Raw genomic sequence first — 24,921 nt, forward strand, 5'->3', positions numbered from 1 at the left:
TTGGGCTTGAAGATTCATTTGTTGTTAAGAGCTCTGTCAGATGTTGTGTAGGAGCTTGGAAGATAATGTTGAGAACAGTGCAGAAGATGGAGGTCTGGCTTGTGAAATTTCAGAGGGAAAATTAAGGACTCTTTTGAGGGCCATTGTTATTTTGATTGTGAAGATTCTGTGGTTCTGGTTAGCTGGGGCTGAAGAATCAGCTGTGATTAACAAGATACCAGAACTACTAAAGTGAAACTTTTGCATTACTGGGACTATTGATGCTGGTTAGCTGGAGCTAAGAAATTAGCGGTGATTAAGAAGAGACCAGCATCGTTGAGGTGACATCTTCTGGAAAGTGTTTTCTGAAAGCACAAGGAGGCTGTGTTCCAGAGATAGCCAAGGTTGTACTCCTGCTGCAGCGGGACTTGGTAATGTGTAAAAGTCACTCAGATGGTACTGGTTTTGAACGCATAAAGGGGTCATGCAGAGCAGCTGAGGCTCAGCACTGTGAGAGGCCATGGAAGGCCATTGGTGAAGGTGCAGCCTCAGTTGCAATTGATGGCCCAGGACTGAAGGGGTCATGCAGTGTTTTGGAGATGCCAGTACCATGAGATGACCAACAAGAGCAGCTGCAGCAGTGGAGTACAGGCATCTGGAACCTAGAGGATGACATGTGTGCTACAAAGGGCATGGCTGGAGAAGTGACCCAAGCCCTTGGAGGAGCCCAGAAAATCGTGAGTTGGATCCCAGACATTGGATGGTTAGAGATTTGATTTTTGCTTTTGATTGTGACTGTGCCCTGATACTTTCCCTTTTGAAGGAAGAAAGTATTTTAGTGGAGCCCACAGTTAAGAGACTTTTAATTGTAAAAAGACTTTGGATTTTAAAAGATATTGGACATTTTAAAGGGATTGACTTTTAATATGTAAAGACTGTGGGACTTTTAAAGTTATTTAGATCTTGGGGATGAATAATAAATTAAGGGTTGAGGCTTACTAGTGATGTGTTTGTGTGTAAAGTTGACAAGGGGTCAATTGTACTGGCTAGTTTTGTGTCAACTTGACACAGCTGGAGTTATCATAGAAAAAGGAGCTTCAGTTGAAGAAATGCCTCCATGAAATCCAACTGTAAGGCATTTTCTCAATTAGTGATCAAGGGGGAAAGGCCCCTTGGGGGTGGGACCATCTCTGGGCTGGTAATCTTGGTTCTATAAGAAAGCAGGCTGAGCAAGCCAGGGGAAGCAAGCCAATAAAGAACATCCCTCCATGGCCTCTGCATCAGCTCCTGCTTCCTGACCTGCTTGAGTTCCAGTCCTGACTTCCTTTGGTGATGAACAGCAGTATGGAAGTGTAAGCCGAATAAACCCTTTCCTCTCCAACTTGCTTCTTGGTCATGATGTTTGTTGTCAAGAATAGAAACCCTGACTAAGACAGGAGCCTAAGCAAGGACCGTGTACCAGGCTACAGCTTTTTTATGTGTCTGTAAGAGTGAGGCCAGAGTGCACATGAAAGAGACTGGTACGGGTTCATCTAAACTCTACTGCAGCCGTGGAGAGAAATATCACTGCTAGGAGGCAGACTGGGAGGGAGTCCACAACTCCTTTGAAGAGCCTATTTTCTCTCCCGGATCAACTTGTGCATGTGTAAAGTGGGCTCCTGTGTTGAATGGATGGCTCCATTGTGCTGTGTTCCTCTATTTTGCAGTGCTGTCACAGGACAACTGAGGCATATAAAGGAAATAAGCTCGTTTTGGCTCAAGATCATGGAGATCCAAGGGTAAGGCGCTGCATTCAGTACTGGCTTTCTTGCTGACAGTGGAAAGGCGTGCATGGGGGAGATGTCAGAGTGCCCTCTCACTCCTCACCCCCATCTTTCTTTAGTGCCACCAGGATTTAAGCCTGAGTACACCGTTTTGGTGATCTTACCTAATTCTAATCACCTTCCCAAGTCTCCATTTCCCAACAGCAGAGTCACATTAAATGTCCATTCCCTGAATACTACACAGTGGAAACTAAATGTCAGCACAGAAAGAGAGGTGGACACACTGAAACCAAAGCCAACGATACGGAATGGGCCCTGACAAGCAGGCAGAAAAGGGCTCTGTGCAGGCCTTCTTTTCATACTTTGTCACTGGCTCTGGACACTGGGGCTGGGTGAGGCAGGGGGCAAGTCAAAAATAGGATAGCCATGTCCTACCTATACTCTGTTGGTCCCCAAACACACGGAACTCTGCCCCAGATAGGAACTTCTTTTGTATAAAATTTTTGTTTCTTTGTATTTGGAGGGGGTGGGCTTGGTTTGGTTTTTTTGAGACAGGATTTTCAGTGTAACAGAGTTCTGGTTGTCCTAGACACCCTTTGTAGGACAGGCTGGCTTCTTAGTCATAGAGATCTCCCTGCCTCTGCCTCCTGAGTGCTGAGATAAAAGGCATACAACACCACACCCAGCCTGTGTGTTTGGTTTTTCAGACAGGGTCTCCTGTAGCCCAGGCTGACTCAAACTCACAATGTAGTAGATGCTGGCCTTGAACTCCCAGTCCTCCTGCCTGTGAATCAATCCGGAAAGTTACAGGTGTGTGCAACAATGTTCAGTTCTGATTTTTATTTTTATTTTTTAAAATCTCAAGCGCAGAGAAAAGTTGGAAAATTAGCACCAGTGTGTCGTTTGCTTCAATACCCCTCTTTTCTAAAAGGAAGCCAGCGTGGTTCAGGCCCGTAACCCTGGCATGTGGAGGCTGAGACAGAAAAATCACAAGTGTATGGCCACCCTTGGCTACATAAGCAAAACCAATAAGATAAAATAGGCCAAGTATGGCAGGGCATACCTTTGAGCCCAGCATGCAGGGGGTAAAAGACAGGTTGATATCTGTGAGTTCAAGGCCACCCTGGTCTATTTGGCAAGTTCCAAGCCAGTCAAAGCTACAAAATGAGATCCTGTCTCAAAAGCAAACAAATAAAATTAAAATAAACTATCGTGGATAGTACATTCAATGTGCTGTGTGTTTGATCACAGTTTCAAAGATGCTGAACTGGCACAGCAACCCCACCTCAATCCTGTTTGTCATCCTCCACTTACACTTGCTGAAGCTGAGGATCGATGGCAGGTAATATTCACCCAGGAGGCAGTATGAACATGGCAGTGTGGACCCGAGGCCTTGGTGGCAGGGTCATCAAGCCAGATTTCACTCCCAAGCAGAAGTCCTTGAGGTTAAAACCACTGAGGCAGGTGGGGTGGGCCTCCAGCACCCCGCCCTTAGCTTTCCATTGTCCTCTTGGCGATGCCCCGCCCCTCCCACCTTCCATGAGAATGGCTCCGGTTGAAACTAATTGTCCATGGTTTTCCTGCAAAACAGGCTGTGCCAACTGTCCTCGTAGTGGGGTGGATGTAAGGGGAGGCAGGCTGGGGGAGCAATTCAAGGTAGCAATATGCTGAGGGTTGGTTCCCTCTGCTCCCACTAGCTTGGTTACCTAAGGTATCCAGAATTACAAGGACCCTTTAGCATCCCCAAGTTCATTCTTTATCCAAGTCTCACAGCGCTACTCTTTCTAATAGGAAGCCTTCACCTGTGTGCCGGTAGAAGAACAGGTCAACTGTCACGTTCTGTGCAGCCGCTAAAAGTTCTCTCTTAGACACAAGGGGGCAGGTCTCTGGGAGGAGTCACAGAGTCCCGCCCCTATCCTTCGGGACCCGACTGGCTAGGCTGCCTAGCAGAGAGCCGGCTCCAAAAGCAGAGCTGACAGTGGCCTGGTGGGCCGGTAGAGGACAGCACCAGTAAAGCAGGTGAGAACCAGGGACTGGGATGAGAAGAGGGACCAGCAGTGAAGAGAGGCTCAGGTCCTAGGCCTCATCAGCCTGATGGGGATGTCTCAGAGTTCTCTCGTGGAGAGGAGACCCGTGGTGGCAGTCAAATTTATTTGAGGGAGAGAGGTGGGCCACACGGGGCTGGAGGGTGCAGACAGAAGGGACACAGCATCACTACGATCCACACTGCATATAGTGATAATTGAACCTCAGCTCCCAGCTACTATTTCCTACCCACTTTTGTTGAGATGGGACAGGTAGAAACAGGTATTATTTTAAAAGTGGCAAAACTACAATAAATTGGCGATTCTCAGGGTCCCGAGAATGTGCACTTCTGAGTCCTCCTGAGCCCGGGACGTATTTTTATATAAAGAAAGGGTATGCATTATTATTGTGAGGGGCCAGACTCCCAAATGGCATGAGGCAAGGACAGTGTGTTGTCTAAGTCATTTGTGCATGCCAGGGCTGGGACAGAGACCCAGAAGGCCAATCCCTGTAGCTTGCCAGGAGCAGTCTCCAAATCACCCATGGCTACCGTATCCCCAGTTTGTACATCGGGGCTAGGATAGGTCTACCACTAATGTTGGTGGGGGGTGGGGACTGAGAATCTATCCTGAAGAAGGGACAACTGAGGGTGTGGGAGGCTGATCCAGGTAGAGGGGACAGTGTCGTCAAAGGTCTTAAGAAACAGGGTGGGGTATGGAAATGGATGATGCTTAAATGGGTGAGTGTGGCAGTCCACAGTTGCATCTTCAGGTAGGAGGACTCAAAGGCCAGCATAGCTACATGGCTGACCCTGACTCAAACAAATACCTAAGAAAACATAGAGAATGTAGGACAGACAAGGCAGAGCCTTGACAACCCCCCCCCCAAGCTGAGAGCCCCCAGAAGACCACATGGCCCTGAGCTCCTGGGCTGTGTCCACCCCTCCCTGGAGAGTGGATTTCTGTAGCCCTTGAAACTTACCAGGGTTACGGTTCCCAGTCTGCGATCCTGAAGATGCTCCTGGAGACCATCCTTTTGTACAAGCAAATGCCATCCCTTTTCCTGAGCTCTAGCCCCACAGCTTTGGCTCCCAGCTCAGTGAGGTCTGGAAACCAAGGAAAGGAATGGTTGGACCCTGTAGAACTCCAAGGAGGTTCCAAGGCAGGTGGCAGAGTTGCCTTTGTTGTTGTTTTTCTGAAGTGGAGTCTCATGTGCCTAGGCTGACTTTGAATGGCTATGAAGTTGAGGTTGTTCCTCCCGCCTTCACCAGGCGGTGAGACTGCGAGAATGTGCCACCATGCTCAGCACACTCACCTCTGTTTCCTTGTTTTGTTTTTTTCTCAGCTGACATTGGCCAGGTGTGTGATTCCCCACTGCCCCTCACCTGCCATGGCTGCATCCGGAAAGATGTCTCCGAGTCACTGCCTCCTCTATCTTCTGGTACCTGAATTTCTGGAGGGAAGAGTTCAGCCCCGGGGAGGTCAAGGGAACCCAAAGTTGTTCATTTGCCAAGTGGCTACCACACTTCAAAGAATGTTAAAGTTAAACCCTTGCATATACACAGAACAATAGCAACTACTGTGTGCTATGCTCCTGACATTCAACCAACACGTCACCCCTGGAGCACACAGTAGGTATTCAACACTGGTGAGAAGTGCCTATCCGAAGTTACATCCATATTCTCTCTCAGATCAGAAGTCTCCCTGGGACCTTCTCTAACTCTCCAGGCGAATAAAGGAACCCTTTGGCTACAGGTTGGTATGAAAGGTCCTTTCAGAAAGGTCCTTTATAGATACAGCCCAGCTGTGTCACCTGGTTGGCATATTGGTCTGAACTATACAGAAAAGGGGAGGAGGTAGTGTTTCCTTCAAATCCCTGTGGGAGGCTCCATCACATTCCTGTTGTATAGAAAGACTCCAGGGGCCGAGTCACAGAGTAGACAGTCCTGGCCTGGCCCAACAGACTCAGAACTGACTTTGGCCCTGTCCAAAAGGGTGAGATGCCCATAAAATTCTCTCCTGCGCTCACTCTCCTATGACCTCCAGTCCCAGCTGCCCCAGGTGAGATGCTGCAGACCACAGAGGCGTTGTGCGAATTCACAGGACAGCGGCTGAGCTGGTGGCAAGCCCAAGAGTCCTGTGACCAGAGGTTTGGCCACTTGGCACTGGGGCCCCTAGATAGGGCTCTCGCTTCACATCTGCCTAGCTCGGTCTGGGTAGGACAAAGAGAGGCCTCATTACGAAGTCAGCCGCAGAGGCGTGAGTATGAGCTCAGAATCTGGTGCAATAAAGGGGAGGGGGGGAGGATAGTGTCTGGCCCTCCATAAATGGGGGTCTCACTGAGACAACAGTTTCAGTTGAGCTGGAGTTAACAGTGCATGCCCATTCTGGAAGTGAGGGTTAACTCTGGGCAGGGTGCCTGGAACCCCCACTTCTTTCTTCTCCAGTCTAGAGGAATCCCAAATCCCATCACAGGCTCCACAGCTGTGCCAGCGAATGGCAGGCCCTGTGGCAGATAGGGAAACTGAGGCTCTGCCGTCTGTCCCCACAGGTGAGCACACCACGGCTGCGTTGGTCTTCCACAAGAGGACTGCTGACAGGACCACACAGCTGCCCACGGTACTGCCCGCGCTGGCGGCGTTCACGGCTTGCGTGCATGTTCAGTGGGATGAGACAGCAACTGAGGTGACCACTCTTCTCCCTGGCCACGCCGGCTGTGGCCAACGCACTGCAGCTGCGCACCTTCGTGGAACCCGGAGGCGGCCACCATGTGCCCTTCAATGCCATCTTCCGAGCTGACAGTCGCTGGCACCACGTGTGTGCCACGTGGGAGCAGCGCAGCGGGCACTAGGAGCTGTTCACCGATGGGAGGCAACGTGCAAGGGCTCAGGGACTAAGCACAGGCCACCCCGTGCCGACCTACGGTGTGCTTGTTCTGGGTCAGGATCAGGACTCCCTGGGTGGCGGGTTCTCAGCCGCAACACCTTCAGTGGCAACCTTACTGACTTCTACCTGTGGGACCTGGTGCTGAGTCTCGAGCAAGTGCGCCGCGCTCGTGCCTGCACACACACCCCCGGGGGGGGGGGGTTGCCCTTTCAGTGGGACCCAGAGGCCCTGGACGTCACGCCCTCACTGTTGCCCACTGTGCTTGTGTGCCTGCTCTGTCCTGGTAAGACATTGGCCGAGATGCTAAATCCTTCCCCTAGGTGGCCCGTTGATTCTGGCCCCTCCCCATCTAGCACCAGTATCCAGCTCAGCCTTTGCTGGTTTGACCTCTTCCAATTCTGGCCACTCCCTCTTCAGGGCCAGAAGCTTACTTAGCATGGCCTTGCTCAGTTCTAGCTTCAGGGCCTCATCTCCCTGATCCCAACATGCCCCATGGTGGGGCGATGCTGCATGCTGCTTCCCAATCAGGTGCAAGCACCTTTTGGGCCTGCATAGGTAAATAGCCAAGTTGTGGTCTTGACACTTTGCTACTCTGGCCAGTACCCTCAGAGGAGTGTCCCATGTGGAGCCTAGGACCTGGCACCAAGGGCTTTGAACTCTGCATGTACCTACAACTGTTCCTCTGCTGCTACTCAAAAGGTGTGCCTAGCTGTGCCAGAGCTCTGCTGAATAGTAGAGAAGTTAGAGGGCATTTATAATCTCCAGGTTTGAGGACCCAATAGATCTGGACAACAGGGCAGTCTGTCCAGACAGGCCTGGGGCAAATCTCAGCTGTGTGACTTTGAAAAAGCGATTCTGCCATGTTGTGCCTCAGTTTCCCCATCTACCATGTTGTTTAATATTTCAGACAATGTCACAGATATGCTTTTCCTCCCCAGAACAGTACTTTGAGGGTGGTCATGGAACAGGCTGGCCCCTCCTTTGCCCAGGGTGCAACCTGGCCTCCACCTTTTGCAGAGACCTATCAGCAGCTTCAGGGCTTCCAGTCATGCCAGATCAGGATGTTACCAGCAGAGTCAATGCTTTGGCCAGTGCCACTGTGGTGAGTCCATCCCTGAAGACTGGAAAGTCTGTGGCACTGTGAGCCAACTCCCTGTGCCTTGTTTTTCTTACCTGTAAAGAGACACCCCCTCTCCATCTAAAATATCTACAGGAACCCCATTTTTTCCTGCTCTTGCTTTAGAACCCCTGACAACTGGGAGCTTTTGACAAATTTGATCCACTAAGAAGACCCTGGCAGTGCTCAGCTGTGGAATCTGGAGAGTTCCCTCCTGCCAGTTATTCCTCTACCCATAGCTCCTCCCAAGCCCCCTGTCTGAAACCCCGGGGATTCTGTCCTTAGACAAGGCTTCCAGCTTCCTGGGTCTTCTGGAGAGAGTCCTGGCAGAGAAGCCAGGTCCACTGGGGCCTGTGACCCTGTTGGCTATCCTGCACTTCCTGAAGAGGGTGGTTGCCCTCAGAGCTGAGGAGCCAGAGCTGCCGACCCAGCCCTGGGAGGAGCTTGGCAGACGCTTTGTATCTGTGGCCAGCCTGACCTGGAGGAGCAATCAGCCAGCGCGTGGCTGTCTATCAGTGAGGTGAGGCAGGCAGAGCTGGATGGGATATGGTCTTACAGCCCCTTATTGAGTAACTGTGGGTGAGTCCGCACCTATTTCTGAGGGCTGCATCTCTCCATGCCATCCGAGAGGCTCCTTTTGTCACTATGAGTGGAAAGTCCACTTGAACACAGCACATAGTTAAGAATGGTATTAAGAGCCATTGGTGATAAGGGCCCTCCCCATATCCAAGAATCTGACAACTGCCTCAAGTTGGGGATCCTTTATGTGGAGTGGCCCACCCATCATGTCTGCCTAAATGCACTGGCAGGTGCTCTGGAGAACAGGAAGTTGCTCTGGAAGGAGAGGCTATTAGAAAATCCATCCTTGCAAAATAATACTAGTGGACAGGATTAGGAATAGACAGGGTGTAAGAGTAAATAGGAAGGTAACCAGCAGTGAGGCTGGTGGTATGGTGCTCACCTGTAACTATGGATCCAGGGCGCTGTCGTAGATGAGGGGATGTGGAGCTGTGGACCTCAGCTTTCTTACCTAGAGAATGGGGTTCTCACACTTGCCTTGCTGGGGCAATAGTAAAGTGAACAGGGCGATGTTCACAGCAGACAGTGGGTAACCACTCAGTGAATTTGGGTTTGGTTTGGTTTGTTTTTTAATGTGGAACCTGAGCACATCTATTATGAGCTTGGCTCTGAATCAGTGTGAAGAGAGAGTTGTCCCAAGCAGAGTGGACTCCAGTTAGTAAACAACAGGCTAGTAGCCACATGCCATGCTAAGAGACCTGAGACTTGACTTGATAGACACAGTTGGAGAGGTCAGAGGAGGCTGAGGCAGACAGGGAACTCAGGCCTTGATCTTGAGGCCATTAAAGCCAGAACCCCGAGCATCTGTGGCCCCAGGTCAGGGCCCATGGCACTAGGGCCTGGAGTGGGAGCAGAGCTACAGCTTCCTCCCAGGTGGTTGGTGGGCCCATGGCTCTGGTGATGTGTGTGCAGTGCCTGGCATCCCTGCTGAGTTCCACACTGACCTCTGTGCAGCCTCGAATCCACTTCAAGCATCATCTTGGTGGTGAGCAGCCATCCACTTCCACAGCGAATCCCAGCTATCCTTGCTCAGTGTGGTCCCTGAGAGATCACTGTCTGTACTTCCGTGCACATCACAATATTTCCTTTCTTTACCCAGGCTGTATCTTCTGCCCACAATGCCCTTTCTTCCTTGATCTCCTAGCAAATATCTCCCCTTGGAGCCCTGCTTGGGTACCAACTCCCCAACACACACACACACACACACACACACACACACACACGAGTTCTCCTCAGTCTAACATCTTGAACATGTCCCTGCATAATAGGACTACCCCTCCTCCTCTTGATGTCCCTAGGGTTCTAGGGCTGTTTGAACAGTCTCTGCACAGAGCAGACCCAAGTTCACATTCATCAAGTGCTTGGAGATCGATTTGGCGACTCTCACAGTAACCGTTAGCCACAGGTTCCTCCCACCCCCCATGGTAATACCCTTCCCTCAGGAATCCAGGAAGCCATTTTACCTTGGGTAGTGGCTCAGCCTCTCTGGGCTTGCATGGTGGGTCCCTAGTCCTATAGTGGGGAGAGGACAAGTCAGCCATGGGCACCCCAGAAGAAAGCCCTCCCTCCTGAGATCCGGCTGCTGCTCCATCTGATCCCAGGCCTGGAGGTGCAAAACCTGCACCTGCGGGAGGCCAGCACTGGAGGGCACACGTTCACCATTCCTGCAGGGCATCCAGATGGACCAGACCACACCCACATCCCTGCAGGGCATCCAGATGGACCAGACCATACCCACATCCCTGCAGGGCACCCAGATGGACCAGACCACACCCACATCCCTGCAGGGCACCCAGATGGACCAGACCACACCCACATCCCTGCAGGTGAAGTGAGGCGGCTCCCTGGGAGAGGTAAGGAGAGATGACCGGAACCCTGTTGTGTTCCAAGCGAAACATATGGCATCCACACAGTCTCTTCCAGTGAGTTCACATGATTTCCTCAGAAGTGGCTAGGTGAAAAAGGCCCCAGCCCTGACCACTCAGGGGTTGGGAATCAGTGTACAGGACAGACAAAAGGGTTTGGAACTATAGGTTAAGATGTGTTAACCAGGAGCTGGTGAGATGCACCAGTGCGGGTAAGAGCACTGAATACTCTTCCAAAGGTCCTGGGTTCAAATCCCAGCAACCACATGGTGGCTCACAACCACCCGTAATGAGACCTGACACCCTCTTCTGGCGCATCTGAAGACAGCTACAGTGTACTTAGATATAATAAGAAACGAATCTTTGGGCCATAGTGAGCAGGGACTGAGTGAGCGGGGCTGACCAGATGTGTTAACCGTGGCTGGTTGGGATTCTGCACTAGTCACTTTTCTGTTATGTGATCTTAGAAAAGTCACTGGCTTCTGACCCTCAGTTCCCCTGTGAAAAGGAAAGAGCAATGCCTTCAGCCACAGCTTGTGTCTCCCACCCTCCCAGGCCTCGCTGAAGTCATGGTCATCCACACCTGGCTCACCTCAAGAGTCTTCCAGCATACCCTGGGGGCAAGGCCACTAATGGCTCAAAGGAGGCAAGGATGCAGAGGTGAGCAAACCCCTCGCAGCAGATTGAAGAGAATAAATAAATAGATGAGTATAGGATACATACACACATCCACAGGGTTTGGTTCCATGGTATGCAATGTCCAAAGCCCCGTTGTTGTTGTTTTTAACCCTTGGGGCATTTTAAAGAAAGCTTAAGGGTCTGTTGCTCACAGGTGGTCATTTTGGACACACATGTGTACCCAGTGTGTCTCCCTCACACCCCAAGAAGCCACCTCCTCCCAGACCCCCATCATGGTGGGCATCAGTGTGCTGGGTCTGCAGAAAGGAGCCTGGTGGAGCCTTGCCCCCTTCTTATCTGGAGTCTGGCTTTAGAGCTGAGACTCTGAGAAGAGACTGGGCTTTCCAACAAGCCCCTGAGGCTGGACCTTAGGGCCCCAAGTCAAGGTCTCGTGCTCTCCCCTTGGCTGAAATGACCCAGGGCACGCTTATCACTCCCCACATCCAGAACCACCCTTAAAAGTTCCATCTGCTCCTACAGGTCCCTAAGCACCCAAGTGGGATCAGCTATACTCTCTCTAAGGTACGAGATGCCGCCGGGAGCTCTACACAGCAGTGACCTTTCACCTGCAGCACCAGACCCAGGTACTGGCTGGTGCAGCACTTGTCTGGCTAACCCCTTTCCCTGATCCCCTGCCCCACACTTGCCAGTATTTGTTCACTGGAAAGCCAAGATCTAAACATGCTCATTCGGGCTGGAGTGATGACTCAGTAGTTAAAACTGCTCTTCCTGAAGACCCAGATTCATCCCCAGTCCCAGAGGACACAATGTCCTCTTTTGACCTCTAAGGGCACTACACAGATATACATACAGGCAACACTTGTGCGTGCGTGCTTGTGTGTGTGTTCGTGCAATAACAGTCATCCCTAATGATCTCCTCCATTCCCAAGGGGTCAGGAGGGGGGTACTGTGCACTTTTCACAATAGCTCCATAAATAATTTAAGCAACGCTCACTGAGCCCTCCAATGCCTATCCCCTGTGGTGCTCAGAAAGACTATATGATTGGCCCCATCTTTAAGTGGATAAACCAAGGATGTCATCCTAGGACTATATAACAAAAATAAATAAATAGATGAATATATGATACATACACACATCCACAGGGTTTGGTTTCATGGTATGCAATGTGCAAAGCCCTGTTGTTGGTTTTTTTTTAACCCTTGGGGTATTTTAAAGAAAGCTTAAGGGTCTGTTGCTCACAGGTGGTCATTTTGGACACACGTGTGCACCCAGTGTGGCTTCTGTATCAGTTTGTCTGTATATCCTCCCAAAAGTCTCAGTCAGCTTGGTTGCAGTGCACCCTCATCAATCCTCAACCTTGAGTGGGTGGCTCTAGAACCCCCCCACCCCCCCACCCCCCCAGCCACTGGAACGCAGAGATAGATGTTCAAATCCCTTATTCAGAATGGCTTGGAAGTTACAGTGCCCTCTATACACTTCTCTAGATGCACCTAGTTCCCTTTAGCTCACTCATGGTATCTAGTACAATGTCAGTGACGTGAGCTATAAACTAAGGTCTGGTGTAGTGAATCATGACCAGAAAAAGTCTCTATATGTTTAGGACAGAGGCAATTTTTTGTTTTCATATTTTCTTTCTGTTTTTAAAAAATATTTTTGATCTGTGGTTTGTTGGATACATGGAGGCAGAACCCAAGAATACAGAAGATAGAGTAAATAAATATGCAGTTTAGTGTACTGCTTAACGTGATTTCAGTTAAGATTTTAGTTACCTTTTAAATAATAGGTTTATTACATTTTCATATTTGTATATCACTATCCTCCACCCATCTATTACCCTTATTATTCTTTCTCTTCCATGTCCCTCTTCCTTCCTTCTTCTTCATATATATGTATATATATATACATATATATATATATACATACATAGATACACACATATACATATGTTTGTGTTCTGTGTGTATATATGGTGCGTGCCAGAAGAGGGGAATAGAACCCCACTACAGATGGTTGTGAGCCACCACGTGGTTGCTGGAAACTGAACTCAGGACCTTTGGAAAAGAACATAGTGCTCTTAACTGCTGAGCCATCTTTCTAAACCCCATATATGGTTGTTTTGTTTTGTTGAGTCAGAATTTCTCTGTGTAGATCTGACTATCCTGGAACTTCCTCTGTAGATCAGGCTGGCCTTGAACTCAAAGATCCACCTGCCTTGCCTCCTGAGTGCTGGGATTAAAGTCATGAGCCACCACCGCCCAGCTAATCTTAGTTTTTTGACAATCCTCTACACTGATTCCCATAGCCTTTGCACCAGTTTATATCCTGCCAGCAGTGTATAGGGTTCCTTCTTCCCTACATCTTTGTCAGAGTGTATTGTTGCTTGTTTTCTGTTTTAAAATATTCATTTGTGTCCTTTTAGGTTTTTTGTACATGTGGGGGAGGGTACAGGTGCCCACAGAGGCCAGAAGTGTTGGATCCTCCTGGATCTGGAGTTATAGGCAGCTGTGAGTTGCTCAACAAGAGTGCTGGGAACCCAGCTTCCAACCTCTGCAAGAGTAATGCATGCTCTTAACCACAGAGCCATCTCTCCAGGCTCCATTGTTTGTTTTCTTGATGATGCAATGGATGAAAGGAATCTCAAAGCTGTTTTGACCCTCAGTTCCCTGGTGACTAAGGATGTTGAACTTTTTATCATATATTTATCAGCCATTTGCAGTACTCTTTGAGACCTGTCAGTTCAGTTCATTAGCACATTTATAGATTGAATCATTTGTTTGGGGGAGGGTGATGTTTAATTTTTAGAGTTTTTAATATATTCTAAATATTAATTTCTGGTCATATGTATAATTAACAAAGATTTTCCCATCCAGAAGGCTGTCTCTTTACTTGACCGACGTCCCCATACACATTCATATACCTGCACTATCCCTAGGTCTTTCCACAGAAGATTCTCCAGCCTGTCTGTGCTTTTTGGAATTTCAGTGCCAAGTAAGTTTCCACATTGACTTATTTGTGTCTTTGTATGTGTATGGAAGTCCGGGAACAACTTGCAAGAGTCACTTCTTTCTACCATGTGGGTCCTGGGGACTCGGACTGTCAGCTTTGCCTGGCAGCAAGGGCCTTTGCCTGTTAAACCATCTCACCCAACTCTAAATCAGACAATTAAAAAAATTATGTCCCCTCTGTTTGCAAAGGAACTAGGACTTGGGGGTGTTTGGGGTCTCCCAAAACTGCTTTCCAGACCCCATACAGCTCCAGGAGAAGCTGGGCCAAGGGGGATGTGTTACCCACATGGCATTGAGCTTCGTCCTAGGATGCTTATGAAGGAGGTAGCATTGATTTTGGGAGGTGCCCTGAAGGAGACTCAACTATCCAATGGCTGCTAAGAGGGATTCCTATGAGGCTGTGATCCTGAGCATTGTCTGAGTCTCCTCCTGGGCCTCCATCAGAAGGAATGGACATCACCCACGAATATTTAGCAACCAGTCCAGGCAAGAAACAGAGGCCATCAGTTCTTCTGACCTCCTCTGGTTCTACCATCCCTGAGAAAATTAAGCATATTTGCTGGATGGGAAACTGGGGCCCAAAGGGTTAGTTACTGGCCAAGGACATATCACTGACTGGAGGCAAAGCAGCCCTCAGCTTCAGGTAGAGAGACCTCTGTCTGCCCTGTCTTCCCCTGTGTCCACCACATCTCAAGAGCCCCTTTGCTCTGTCCTAACCCTAAGCTCAGATGCAGGGGGCTCCTGGGCCATCACTGGCTGCTCAGTGCTCACTCTACACCCAGACTCTACCACCTGCCTCTGCAAGCACAGCACCAGCTTTGCCATCCTGCTGCAGGTGCATGACGTCCTGGTGAGCAGGGAGAAACAGGGTAACCGCAGCTGCAGAGGGAGGTAACTCGTGAGGCCAAGTCATCCTGAGACCTTGCACTGGACACATGGAGGGTGGGCCAGGGACCAAGGCCCAGCTGGACATGGGCGTGGAGAGGAAGTGGTGGGATGTCAGGTAGGGCTGTGTGGAACGATTGGGTCTAGGACTGGGGTTCAGGAGGGTGTCCTGATGAAGAATTTGTGTATAAATCATGAATTCAGGTGAGTTTGAGAGGAAGCGGAGACTCAATCAAGAGGGAAGCTGACTCCAGAGTAGACTAAGAAAGGGCTCCAAGGAGACAGAAAGGAACCCGGTGGTCATTTGCTCCAAGGTCAAGTCGGTGCCTTAAGCAGACTCTGGGTCTGAAAGAGCCCTCGGGAAGGCGTACGTGCTTATTTTCTGTGTCGCATTATAACCCATCAGCAGCTTCGTCTTTAATAGCAGTCTGTGATCTTCACAGGTATCGCCTGCCTCACAGGACATCCCCCGGGGCTTGAGAGTGACTTCCAATTCAGGGCTCTCTTAGGGAGACCCAGCAAGAGAGAGATACATTCATTTATTAAGCACCTACTGTGTGCAGGCCTAGTCCCTGGTGGTGGTACTATTGCCATCCTTGATCCCCTAGGGAGACTTGCGGTCAGCAGGCAGGGTGAGTCTTGTGCCAATAGGATGAGGATGGGCCCCTCACTGTCCTTCGCTGCAGGGAGGTCCTGAAGAGGAGTCGCTGCTGAGGACTCTGTTATTTGTGGGCTGTGGTGTGTCCCTCTGTGCTCTTGCTACCACCTCCTTGCTCTTCGTGGTGGCTGGGTGAGGAAGTGTCCCACACTTGGGCTTGTCACCTCTTAGACTCTACAGCCATCCCCATGAGACTTTGGTCTGGGGCTTCCCTTAGGGTGAGCTGGGTCCCTTGCTGCCTACATGAGGCCAGTCACCAGGAACCCCTCCACCCCCAAGGCCTGGCTGAAAGTGCGTGAGGCTGATGGGGCTGTCCTTGTTAGCCAACCCTTCTGCCTATACAGGGTTCCCGTGTCTGAACGGACCACAATCCACAAGATTTTCCCTGGCCTCTGCTGAGGCCTTCCTCATGACCAGCGAGTGGGCAAAGAGCAACAAGGTAGGCAACCAGCAGGTGACTGGTAAGCTCTGGGATTGGTCTCCTCCCCCGTTACCTGCTGGTGCCTTCCTTGCCCTGGTGGAGAACAAATCCCAGAGGAGAAAGACCCAGGCGGTACAGGTGACAGAGACCTTCTCCCTGACTTCTTTGGATGAGCATCAATCATGACTTCTTTGGGTCAGGGTAACTTGTGCCTAGAGCTGAGCTCCACAGTGAACTCCATCTTCCCTCAGGTGACCTGTGTGGTTGTCACAGCGGCCATGCATCTTCTCTTTCTGGTTGCCTTCTCCTGGATGCTGGCAGAGGGACTGCTGCTTTGGAGCAAGGTGGTAGCCGTGAGCATGCACCCAGGCCCCAGGATGAGGCTGTACTATACTGCAGGCTGGGGTGAGGACCCCTGATCCCCACTCTTGTTCTTTCCGTTGCTCTCCAATACTACCCCACACCAGTACCACCCAGACCCATCCTTGGGCACATTGGTATCATTCAGCATCCAACAGCACCTAGGAACTACCTAATACCTAGTACCCAGTACCACTGAACATCCAGCACTCAATACTACCCTATACCTTTTTCACCCAGTACCACCTGATACTTATCTCTGATGTGATCTCAGTTTCCCCAGTTACATGAGATTCTAGTTGTACCCAGTCTGTTTTTCTTAAGTCCCTTCCACTCAGCAGCCTCAGTCTCCACCTCTTAGATTGGCCCAGGGGACAGTTGTGGGCTGGATCCAAGACAGCAATGAGTGGTGGCATGGCCTGAGTCTATTTCCTCCTTCCCTAGGCATTCCTGTGGCCATTGTGGCCATCACTCTAGCATTGCACCCTCATGACTATGTGGCTTCTGGACACTGCTAGCTCAATGTTCACACGGATGCCATCCTTTGTGGGGCCCGTTCTGTTTGTGTTGACTGGGAGCTGGGAGGTGTGGGTGCTACAAGGGAGGGGCATGTTGGGAAGAGGTGATTCCTCTTGCTCACTGGAGCTCAACCTCCAGGCAAATACTTACATCCTGGTCCATGTTGTAATGATCACTCTATCCAGCACCCACCGCCGTGCACGCATGCTGAGCCCACAGCCTGACCTACAGCAGAAGATCAAGTTCCAAATGTGGTGAGGCTCAGCTAGGGGGGCAGGGTGAGATTGGGGTACAGGGCCAGCTGGCACCTCACATGAGCGTGGTGTAGTGTGAGCATGTGAGTCTGTGTTGGGATGTGTGGCCAAGTGTGAGCCTGTGTTAAGTAGTGAGTACACGTGTGACCTTGCTTACGAGACACCCATGCTTGGGTATGTCACGCTGTGTAAGACACTGGGGATACCAGCCACTGCCCTGGGGCCTCACTATCTGCAGAAGGTGCTGAGGGTCTGCCTGAGACAAGACAGGAGGAGTCCTCAAGTCAGGCCATCCCCAGTTCAGGATCAGAGTAAGGATTCAGGTCTCTAGCTCTACCAAAGACCCTTCCCATCCCCAGCACCATGACTACTGGAGCACAATGCTGTGACCTTCTTCCTATAGCCCGGCCTTCTCTGTGGCCTTCCTCACTTGACCAGTCTCTGCTGCAGCAGAACCACTCAAACCAGCAAGTGCCTGAGAAGACAGGGAGGCCAGGCTGCTGGAGAGGGCTGCAGAGCCTTCCTGACTCACGCTCCCATTCCCTGACCAGTTCTGGGCAGCTGCCTCGCCTTTGCAAACTAGACTTGGGAACGAATGAAATCTTATCTCCCAGTACCACCACCCCTACTAAGAAGGAAGCAAGCTCCACCCAAGGGCTTTGCAGAGCCTTCTCCCAATCTGCAGTTGCAGACATCCCCCCCCTACCCCCACCCCCGCCGTGTACTTCCTGGGTACTGCAGCATCCATCAGAGACCAGGGAATCACACTGGCCCCTTAGCTCTGCTTCCTTTCCCCAAAGGGCCATGGTGAAACCTGTGCTGGCCCTGTTACCTGTCCTGGGCCTGACCTGGCTGTTTGGCCTTCCTGGTACACATTAGCCCAATCTGGGCCTACGCTGCTGTGTTTCTCAATTCCTTCCAGGTATTTTTAGGCCCTGAACACATAGAATGGGGGCTCTGGAACATTGGAACTCAGAGAGGATGTGTGGTTTGCCAAGACTAAGCAGGAGGTGAGCCTATATTCAGAAGGGATCCAACAGCAAAGTGGGGCATTCTGCAAAAAGGGGGGGTAAGGGAGGTGTGGCAAATGGTGCCCTTATGTCCACACGTGGGACATGACGGAGGGCTTTTGGTTCACTGGAAAGTTGAGAAAGGCTCTCCAGCCCTGCTGGGGTTAGAGGTGGGGTGTCAGAGATGCAACCAGTAGAACACCCTAGGCTCCCCATCTCTACTCCCCCCACACACACACCTGTGGCTTCTTTTGTTTCTGAACTGTCTCTGATTCTTTCTGTCTCTCAGGCTTACCGGCCACTTCAAGGATCACTGGGAGGACAGTGAGGCCATACAGAGAACCTTTGCCCTCTCCTTAGGTGTCTCTAGCTTACTGTGGGGTTGGCTCAGGCCACCCTATCTGTGATGAGAAAGGGTTAGGAAAGGGTTCAATCAGGAGACTGATACTGAAGTCACACAATGAAGCCATCCATGACAGCTTGGCGACAAGGAAGTATCTGAGCACCTGCGTCTTCCTGTCTACAGGATTTACAGACCTGTTGGGAACCAAGACGGGAACAGATGGTACCAGCCTCAGGAGTAGATGCCAAGACAGTGAGGGTCCCAAGGAGTGGTTCCTGTCACTGCTATCCTGACCCTTTTGTCCACACCAGCTCGCCCTATCCCCACCCTCTCAGAGCCAAAAAAAAGCCCACAACTCAGGGCAAGGCTGAATAAAGGCTTACTCCCCAAATCAGGGGCAAGCTCTGTTTAGGGCCCTGTGTCCTCAGAGCAATAAGCCTCCCTCAGAGAGGAGGGTTGAGTCAGTAAGGCCTGCTTCTGATGCCTGTGTGACTGATTGTTCTGGCCCAGCTCACAGTTAAATCTCAAAGCAAACTCACAGAGAAATGGGCCTTGTGCAGTTGTTTTCCCAAGGCCTCAAAACAGGCAGAAATAAGATGGGTCCTATATTCAGTTTCTAAGGGTAGTCAGCTTTGACTGTGGGCAAGTCCTGGCACAATCTTCAGGAGGGTAGTCGTGACGACTGCTCTTCCGTTCATGTCACAGCCGGTAGTTACCTACCGTGATGTGAGGTGCTAGGATACAGCAGAAGAAAAGACACGTCGAAGATGACATTCTGGAAGCAGAGGCCAACCATCATCCAGATAAAGGGTGGCACAGTCGTGAGGGGGCAAGGCAGGGATGGGAGAAGTCCTGGTTCACGTTGTCCTTAACCCTGGACCTGGGAGACTTGTCTATTCTCTGCTAAGTTAGACAAGTCTCTCTCTCTCTCTCTCTCTCTCTCTCTCTCTCTCTCTCTCTCTCTCTCTCTCTCTCTCTCTCTGTGTGTGTGTGTGTGTGTGTGTTTTGTGTGTGATGGGGGTGCTTAGTAGTTGAAGTACTTGTCATGCAAGGACAAGGACCTAAATTCTGATCCCTAGCACATAAAAGAAGTTGAGTGCTGCAGTGTATGCCTATGACCCCAGCTCTAGAGAGGTGGAGATAGGATCCCTGGACCGTACTAGCCAGCCAGACTACCTGAATGAGTGACTTGCAAGTCCAGTGAGACATCCTGTCTCAAAAGATAAAGTGGATAGGAGTTGAGGTTGAGACCTAACAGCGACTTGTGACCGCCACACGCGTGCATATACATGTGCTCACACATGTGCAGAAATACATGTACACACCACACAGATGTGCACATGGGGTGGGGGCAAGAAGAAAGGGGTTTGCTGTGGGAGAAGAAGGCCTCAGCAACCCCTGGCAATGATAAGGAGTAAGCATGGTCCCCAGTACCCTGTTAGCCTAAACAGCAGAACACTGGGACCCGTGTCCTTTCCTGACAGAGTTCCCCCGTACTCAGAGGCTCTATCCCAGCTCTCCCTGTGTGTCTACGTGACCCTGATGAGGTTTCTCTAGCTCAAAACAGGACACTGAAGGTGACAGAAGCTCGTTGTCATGGTGATTATGTCAGCTTGCTGGCAGTACCCCCTCCATGACCAGGAATGTTCTCCAGGCCTGCTGGGGGAGGGAGCGTAGAGGTGCAACCAGTAGAACACCCTAGGCTCCACATCTTCCCCCCCCCCACCTGTGGCTTCTTTTGTTTCTGAACTTTCTCTGATTCCTTCTGTCTCTCAGGCTATCACTGTCTTCTCTGTTGATATTTCTTCCTAGCACTGCCCCTGGGCTCTTTTCCATCTTCTAAGCTCTCTCCTGTCCCAGTCTGTGGCTCCTTCTCTGGCCTGCCCCTGGTTCCTGTGGGTGTGGTGCTGTCAGGCAGGTCCCTGATTCATTCTAGGCTGTGTCCTTGGGCGCCTGGATGCCTGTGACCATCCCCAGGCCTGGCTTTTCTTTTTTCCTCTCCTTTCCATCACACCACCTGTATCTGTATCTCTTTCCACTATACCCGAAGCCCTGACCTTCTGTCTTGGGCATAAACTAGACAGGATATACCCCAGCACAGTAACGAGATCTAGAGAGACCAGAACAGATCCAGCCTCACTTGTTATTCAGGAATGATTTTTATTTCTTCTGACCCACACTATGTCTGGTTCTATGGAAGGAAAGCAATGCCTTACCTCTGTAGCGAGGTAGCTCACATCTACCTTGGTAGACCTGCCTAATGGGGATTGAAGTCTGTGCCTCAAGGAATCTTCTGGTGATCCAATGAAATAACCTTTACAAAGGGCTGTGCGCAATGCTTGCACACCAAAGCTCTGTGAATGGGGACTCCTTTGTTTGTTCATTCATGTGTTCGTTCATTCATGCTTTACAGATCCTCCCAACCCCCAGGCCAGTTGCTGGGTCACACCCCAAAGAACATAGTACATGGGACCAAAGTGCCCACCTCATACAACCTATCCATAGTGTGGTACCACAGAGGCTGAGAGGGCAAAGGACAGCCAAAGCAGCATGGGAATAGAGAGAATTCTTATGTGGAAGGGCTGATTCTCAGCCAAGGTGTGAAAGCTGTATGCAAAGGGGTGTCATTGTGAGAGGCAGGACAATGTGAGGGCTGGTAAGAGATGGGTCAGGAGGGGACATGGGACCGGACTGTTCTGACTCCAAAGTTGCTATAGGAGACCCCAGTTTTATTGTAGGGAGTGTGAGGCATGGGTGATGTCAAGCTTGGGGTGGTGGGGTCCAGAAAGATGCCTTTGTTTGCTGGTGTGCAGTATGAAAAGGAGACTCATGGAGAAGGCAATGCTGAGGTGCAGAAGGGACAGGCTGGCTCTGGGTTTAGTGTTAGGATGTCAATCCATTATGCCTGGAGACCAGAGGCCCAAAGGCTGGAAGACCTAGGAGTCCAATGCCCTCTGCTCTTGGCCTTGGGCTTGAACAGAAAGCTGCCTTTTATGCTGTCACATGGTGTCTGAGTAAGTTCCAGGCTCTAGTTCTAGGCTCAGTTCAAGTCTGACCTTTTGGACAGCACTATCTTGGGACCAAATACAGCACTATCTTGGTACTTTGTGAGTGCCAAGGCCCTGCTGGTCCCGACACATGTGGAGAGGAGTCAGCTCTGCCCTAGCCCTGAATGCTGAGCCCTTCACACTCAATCTCTGAAGGAAATAAGAGACTTTATGGGCCGCAGAGTAAAGGGCTAGCGGGAGGGCAAGGCAGGCTTTGAGTCCTTCTGCCTCTTGACGTCCCTCAGTGTATCTACTGAATGTGGTCCTGGGCTCTTGATCCAAGGAAAGTGGGAGGTCAGACCACAGAGCAGGTGGGTGTTCCTTCTTAGTGATACGAGGCCTGTCCACAGGGCCCATACATCTTCCTTGTCTACGCTGCTTACAATGGAGAGGTGAGTATGGTGAGCATACTGTGGGGGGAAAAAAACCAAGGGAGGGTAGACTGGGGTCCCTACTCCTACTTCTCACAGAGTCAAGGGTGGACCCACCTGTTGGGCTCTAGGGAAGGTCAAGGCCTGACCTGTGCTCCCCCACAGGTGCAGAACACACTACGGAGGATGACAGAGAAGAAGGCAGCCGAGGTGCTCAGGGCAGAGCAGGTGCACCTGGCCAAGGGTGAGGGGGCCCTGGGGCCAGATGGACAGGGCCAAGCACAACACCTCTTCTTTCAGACACTCTCTGGCCCTTGTGACCTACAGGCTTCATGTCCCTGGGTCATGGCCCAGGAGAATGCCCGAGTCTGGGATTCTCAGAGAAGATCTGTTGCTCTGAGAGGTACAATCTCTATCTCCATGCCTAGTGTTTCCTGCTGCCTTGATTTCTCCATCACTCAGCCAGAGCTAGGAGAACAGCAGCAGACTCTATAAGCCTACTAGAAAGACAAAGAAACTGAGACCTTGGAGAACAGTTGGGTGACCAACCAGAGGTGGGGTCTACTTAGAACTCCTGTCTAGGGTTCCTAGCCCAGGGTAGGGGGGTAAGGAGAGGAAGTGTGCCTGAGCCCCTGATACGAGAGCTGGGTGGGCCTCAATTTCCTCACCACTAATCTGAGAGTAAAGTTCTGAGCAGATTTTTAGGGTGTCTGATAGTGGGGGTCCAATGTCTTAGCCTGTGCACAGTTCACCAAATATTTCCCCCTTTTAGGGACCCATAGACCCAGGATTCCCTCAGCCTTCTCTTCCATTACAGAACCCAGAAGACCCATAAGGCTAGATAGAACAAGGGACCAGCTAGTGTAATGGCAGGGTTGGGGACACAGCAAAGGCTAGGACAAGGTTGGTGAGCACTGACTGCAGGGACCTTGTCCTCTGCACTGGAAAGCTAGAGCTGTAGGCTGACAGACCTAAAAGCCAAGGCCTCTTGGGAAGGGCCAGGAGCTCCCAGGGGACAGGGGACAGGAAAAGGGACCTATCTTTCCTGTTCTCTTTTTTAGGCTGTGGAGCTGACAGTGTTTAAGACTTCAGGTACTTCTCTTCCTGGGCAGACTCCCTCATCCCTCCACTCCCACACTGCTCCAAGATGAAAATAATTTGAGACTCAACCATACAAGAACCAATCTTAGATCAGCGCTGCCTAGTCTCAAACTATACCCATGGCTGGCTGAAAGAGAGGCCTGTTTTTGGAACTCTTGCTGGGATTAGGCTCAGTGCCCAACCCCAGGCCGGTGCTGATTCTGGTCCACCAGTCAGGGGAGGCTGCTTTCCTCGAAGTGTGCAGAGGAGGCCAAGCATCCAGAGGAGCTGCGACTAAGGCAGCCAGTGGCGTAGCAGGAACCAGGCTTACCTGTACAGATGCGGCATCTGAGATGTAGCAATAGTCATAGGGGTGTGATCCACAGACCAAGGTTTGTGGCAGGCAGCCTTGAATGTTCAGCTTCTGGTCCGCTAAAAGGGGCCGAAGCGCCCCCTGCAGGCAGATCAGGGGCGCAGGGCTAGGCAAGATCAGAGCGCGCAGCTGCCCCTCACCCGACAGGCCCAACCCCCCCCTCCACCCCGCCCCCACCCGCAAGCACAACCGTCTGCGAGAACAAGAGCCACTGCAGCGCCTCTGTGCCTTTGTCTCTGCTGAATGGGTGCGTTGCTAGGGCTGCTCGTAGCAACGAAGCCGCTTCCACTTCGGCCCCACTTTCCCGACCCCTACTCTGCCCGACGATCCCTGCTTCTTGCCCCCAGCTCCTCCCAACCACGCACTCAGGCAACCTGGGCAAAGGTTCCGGCGAGGGGTGGCTGCTGGCCATGCGTCCTTTCCGAAAGCTCTGGGGACAGTAGGTGCATGCAGGTGCTCTGACTGTAGAGAAACTGTCTCAGGGAGACCATGAGGGGCAGGCAGGCTGGGGTGGCAGAGTTTTCCCCCAAGTCTCTGTTCCCAGACCCTCCCTAATCTTGGCCATCCCTGCCAGCTCTGCCCAAAGAGAGCCCTTGCACTTTCCTACAGGGGTCTAAAAGGCACGTATGTGCAGGGTTTTCCTCCCAGCCTTTCAGGAGCTCAGTGGCCAGAAGACCTCAGCTCATCAACGGAAACCCAGACTGAAATGTACAGCAGGCAGCTCCACGTGAGAGAAAAGCAGCTCTGGACCAGACCGGCTGGTCCTTCTGTTTGTCTTAGTTCCTTCCACTTTCCAGAGGCGCCCATCAGTGCCTGATAATAAACCAGGTGTTGAAGCTTTCTGCCTATGCCACCCCCAACACACACACACACACACACACACACACACACACACACACACACACACACACACACGGAGAGGTTGTCTTCCTGGCCAGGAAGGGGTAGATGGACAGGGCCGTCTGAGAGGAGCGGGAGCAGAGAAGCTGTCAGTTTGACTTTGGGATTCTGCCTTGCCACTAGGCTTGCTAGTTTTTGTTAGCACTTAAAAAAAAATTGTCTTGTGTGTGTGCATGTGCTGGGATGTGGAGGTCAGGGAACAGCTTACATGACTCAATTCTCCCCTTTCACCATGTAGGCTCTGGGCATAAAGTTTAAGTCATCCGGGTTTGTGGCAAGTGCTTTTAGTCCCTGAGTCATCTCTTCTGCCCAGCAGTCAGCCTATTCAGCAGTGGCAGTGTCCCTGGCCTGAGGCTATAGATCCCCACTCTGCTGGGAGATTGACTTAGTCCTAACTGTGTAGGCACAGGCCTGGGGCTTCCCTGCTGCCAGTCTAAGCTCATGAGCAGCAGGTGTGGGCACCTGGGCACTGATTTCTGGAGGTGTGAGGCATGGCTGCTCACAGGTAGCTGGGCTTCACTCAGGAGTGAGGGATTGGTTGTCTCACTGAGGAGGAACCGGCATGGAAGTCAACTGAAAACAGGCCAGGGCACTACCTCACCGTGCAGCCACCAGTCGGATCCCCAACACCATCCAGCCTGCCTCCTTTGGGGCTACAGAGCTGGGTCAGGGTGTGCACAGGACAAGTGAGACAAAAGGGCAGGGTGAGTGAGGAACCCCCAAGAGCCAGAGAGGCACAGACAGTCCCTGGGCTTTGGTGGCTTCCTCCCTGAACCCTATGTGGGTTGCAACTGGGACACAATTCCTGGAGAGCATTGGCTCACCTATGCAAGTCCAGGTCT

At 51.3% G+C, this 24,921-nt stretch overlaps 1 long non-coding RNA gene and 1 pseudogene across 27 annotated transcripts; one reads left to right on the plus strand and one right to left on the minus strand.

The window, feature by feature from the left end:
* Window positions 1-2,948: 2,948 nt before the first annotated feature.
* Window positions 2,949-6,351, minus strand: Gm36744. Its single transcript, XR_374323.3, has 3 exons — window positions 5,152-6,351; window positions 4,749-4,872; window positions 2,949-4,595 (listed from the first exon to the last, which is right to left on the minus strand). It is a non-coding gene; the product is annotated as a predicted gene, 36744 (long non-coding RNA).
* Adgrd2-ps lies at window positions 3,552-24,045 on the plus strand (annotated as a pseudogene). Of its 26 annotated transcripts, XR_003953799.1 has the most exons (17): window positions 3,552-3,761; window positions 5,112-5,207; window positions 5,458-5,521; window positions 5,813-6,025; window positions 6,318-7,754; window positions 7,896-8,289; window positions 10,019-10,201; window positions 10,769-10,873; window positions 11,372-11,475; window positions 13,786-13,841; window positions 14,582-15,840; window positions 16,074-16,227; window positions 16,840-17,965; window positions 21,706-21,747; window positions 21,892-22,129; window positions 22,788-22,818; window positions 23,789-24,045. The product of XR_003953799.1 is annotated as an adhesion G protein-coupled receptor D2, pseudogene, transcript variant X6 (transcript). The 26 variants fall into 26 exon arrangements; XR_003953811.1 differs by lacking the exon at window positions 23,789-24,045 and adding an exon at window positions 9,222-9,333 and having other exon boundaries at window positions 21,892-23,448; XR_003953798.1 differs by lacking the exon at window positions 23,789-24,045 and having other exon boundaries at window positions 22,788-23,448.
* The last annotated feature ends 876 nt before the right edge of the window (window positions 24,046-24,921 follow it).

This window comes from Mus musculus, chromosome 2 (assembly GCF_000001635.26).
Source record: "Mus musculus strain C57BL/6J chromosome 2, GRCm38.p6 C57BL/6J".
Taxonomy (NCBI): Eukaryota; Metazoa; Chordata; class Mammalia; order Rodentia; family Muridae; genus Mus; species Mus musculus.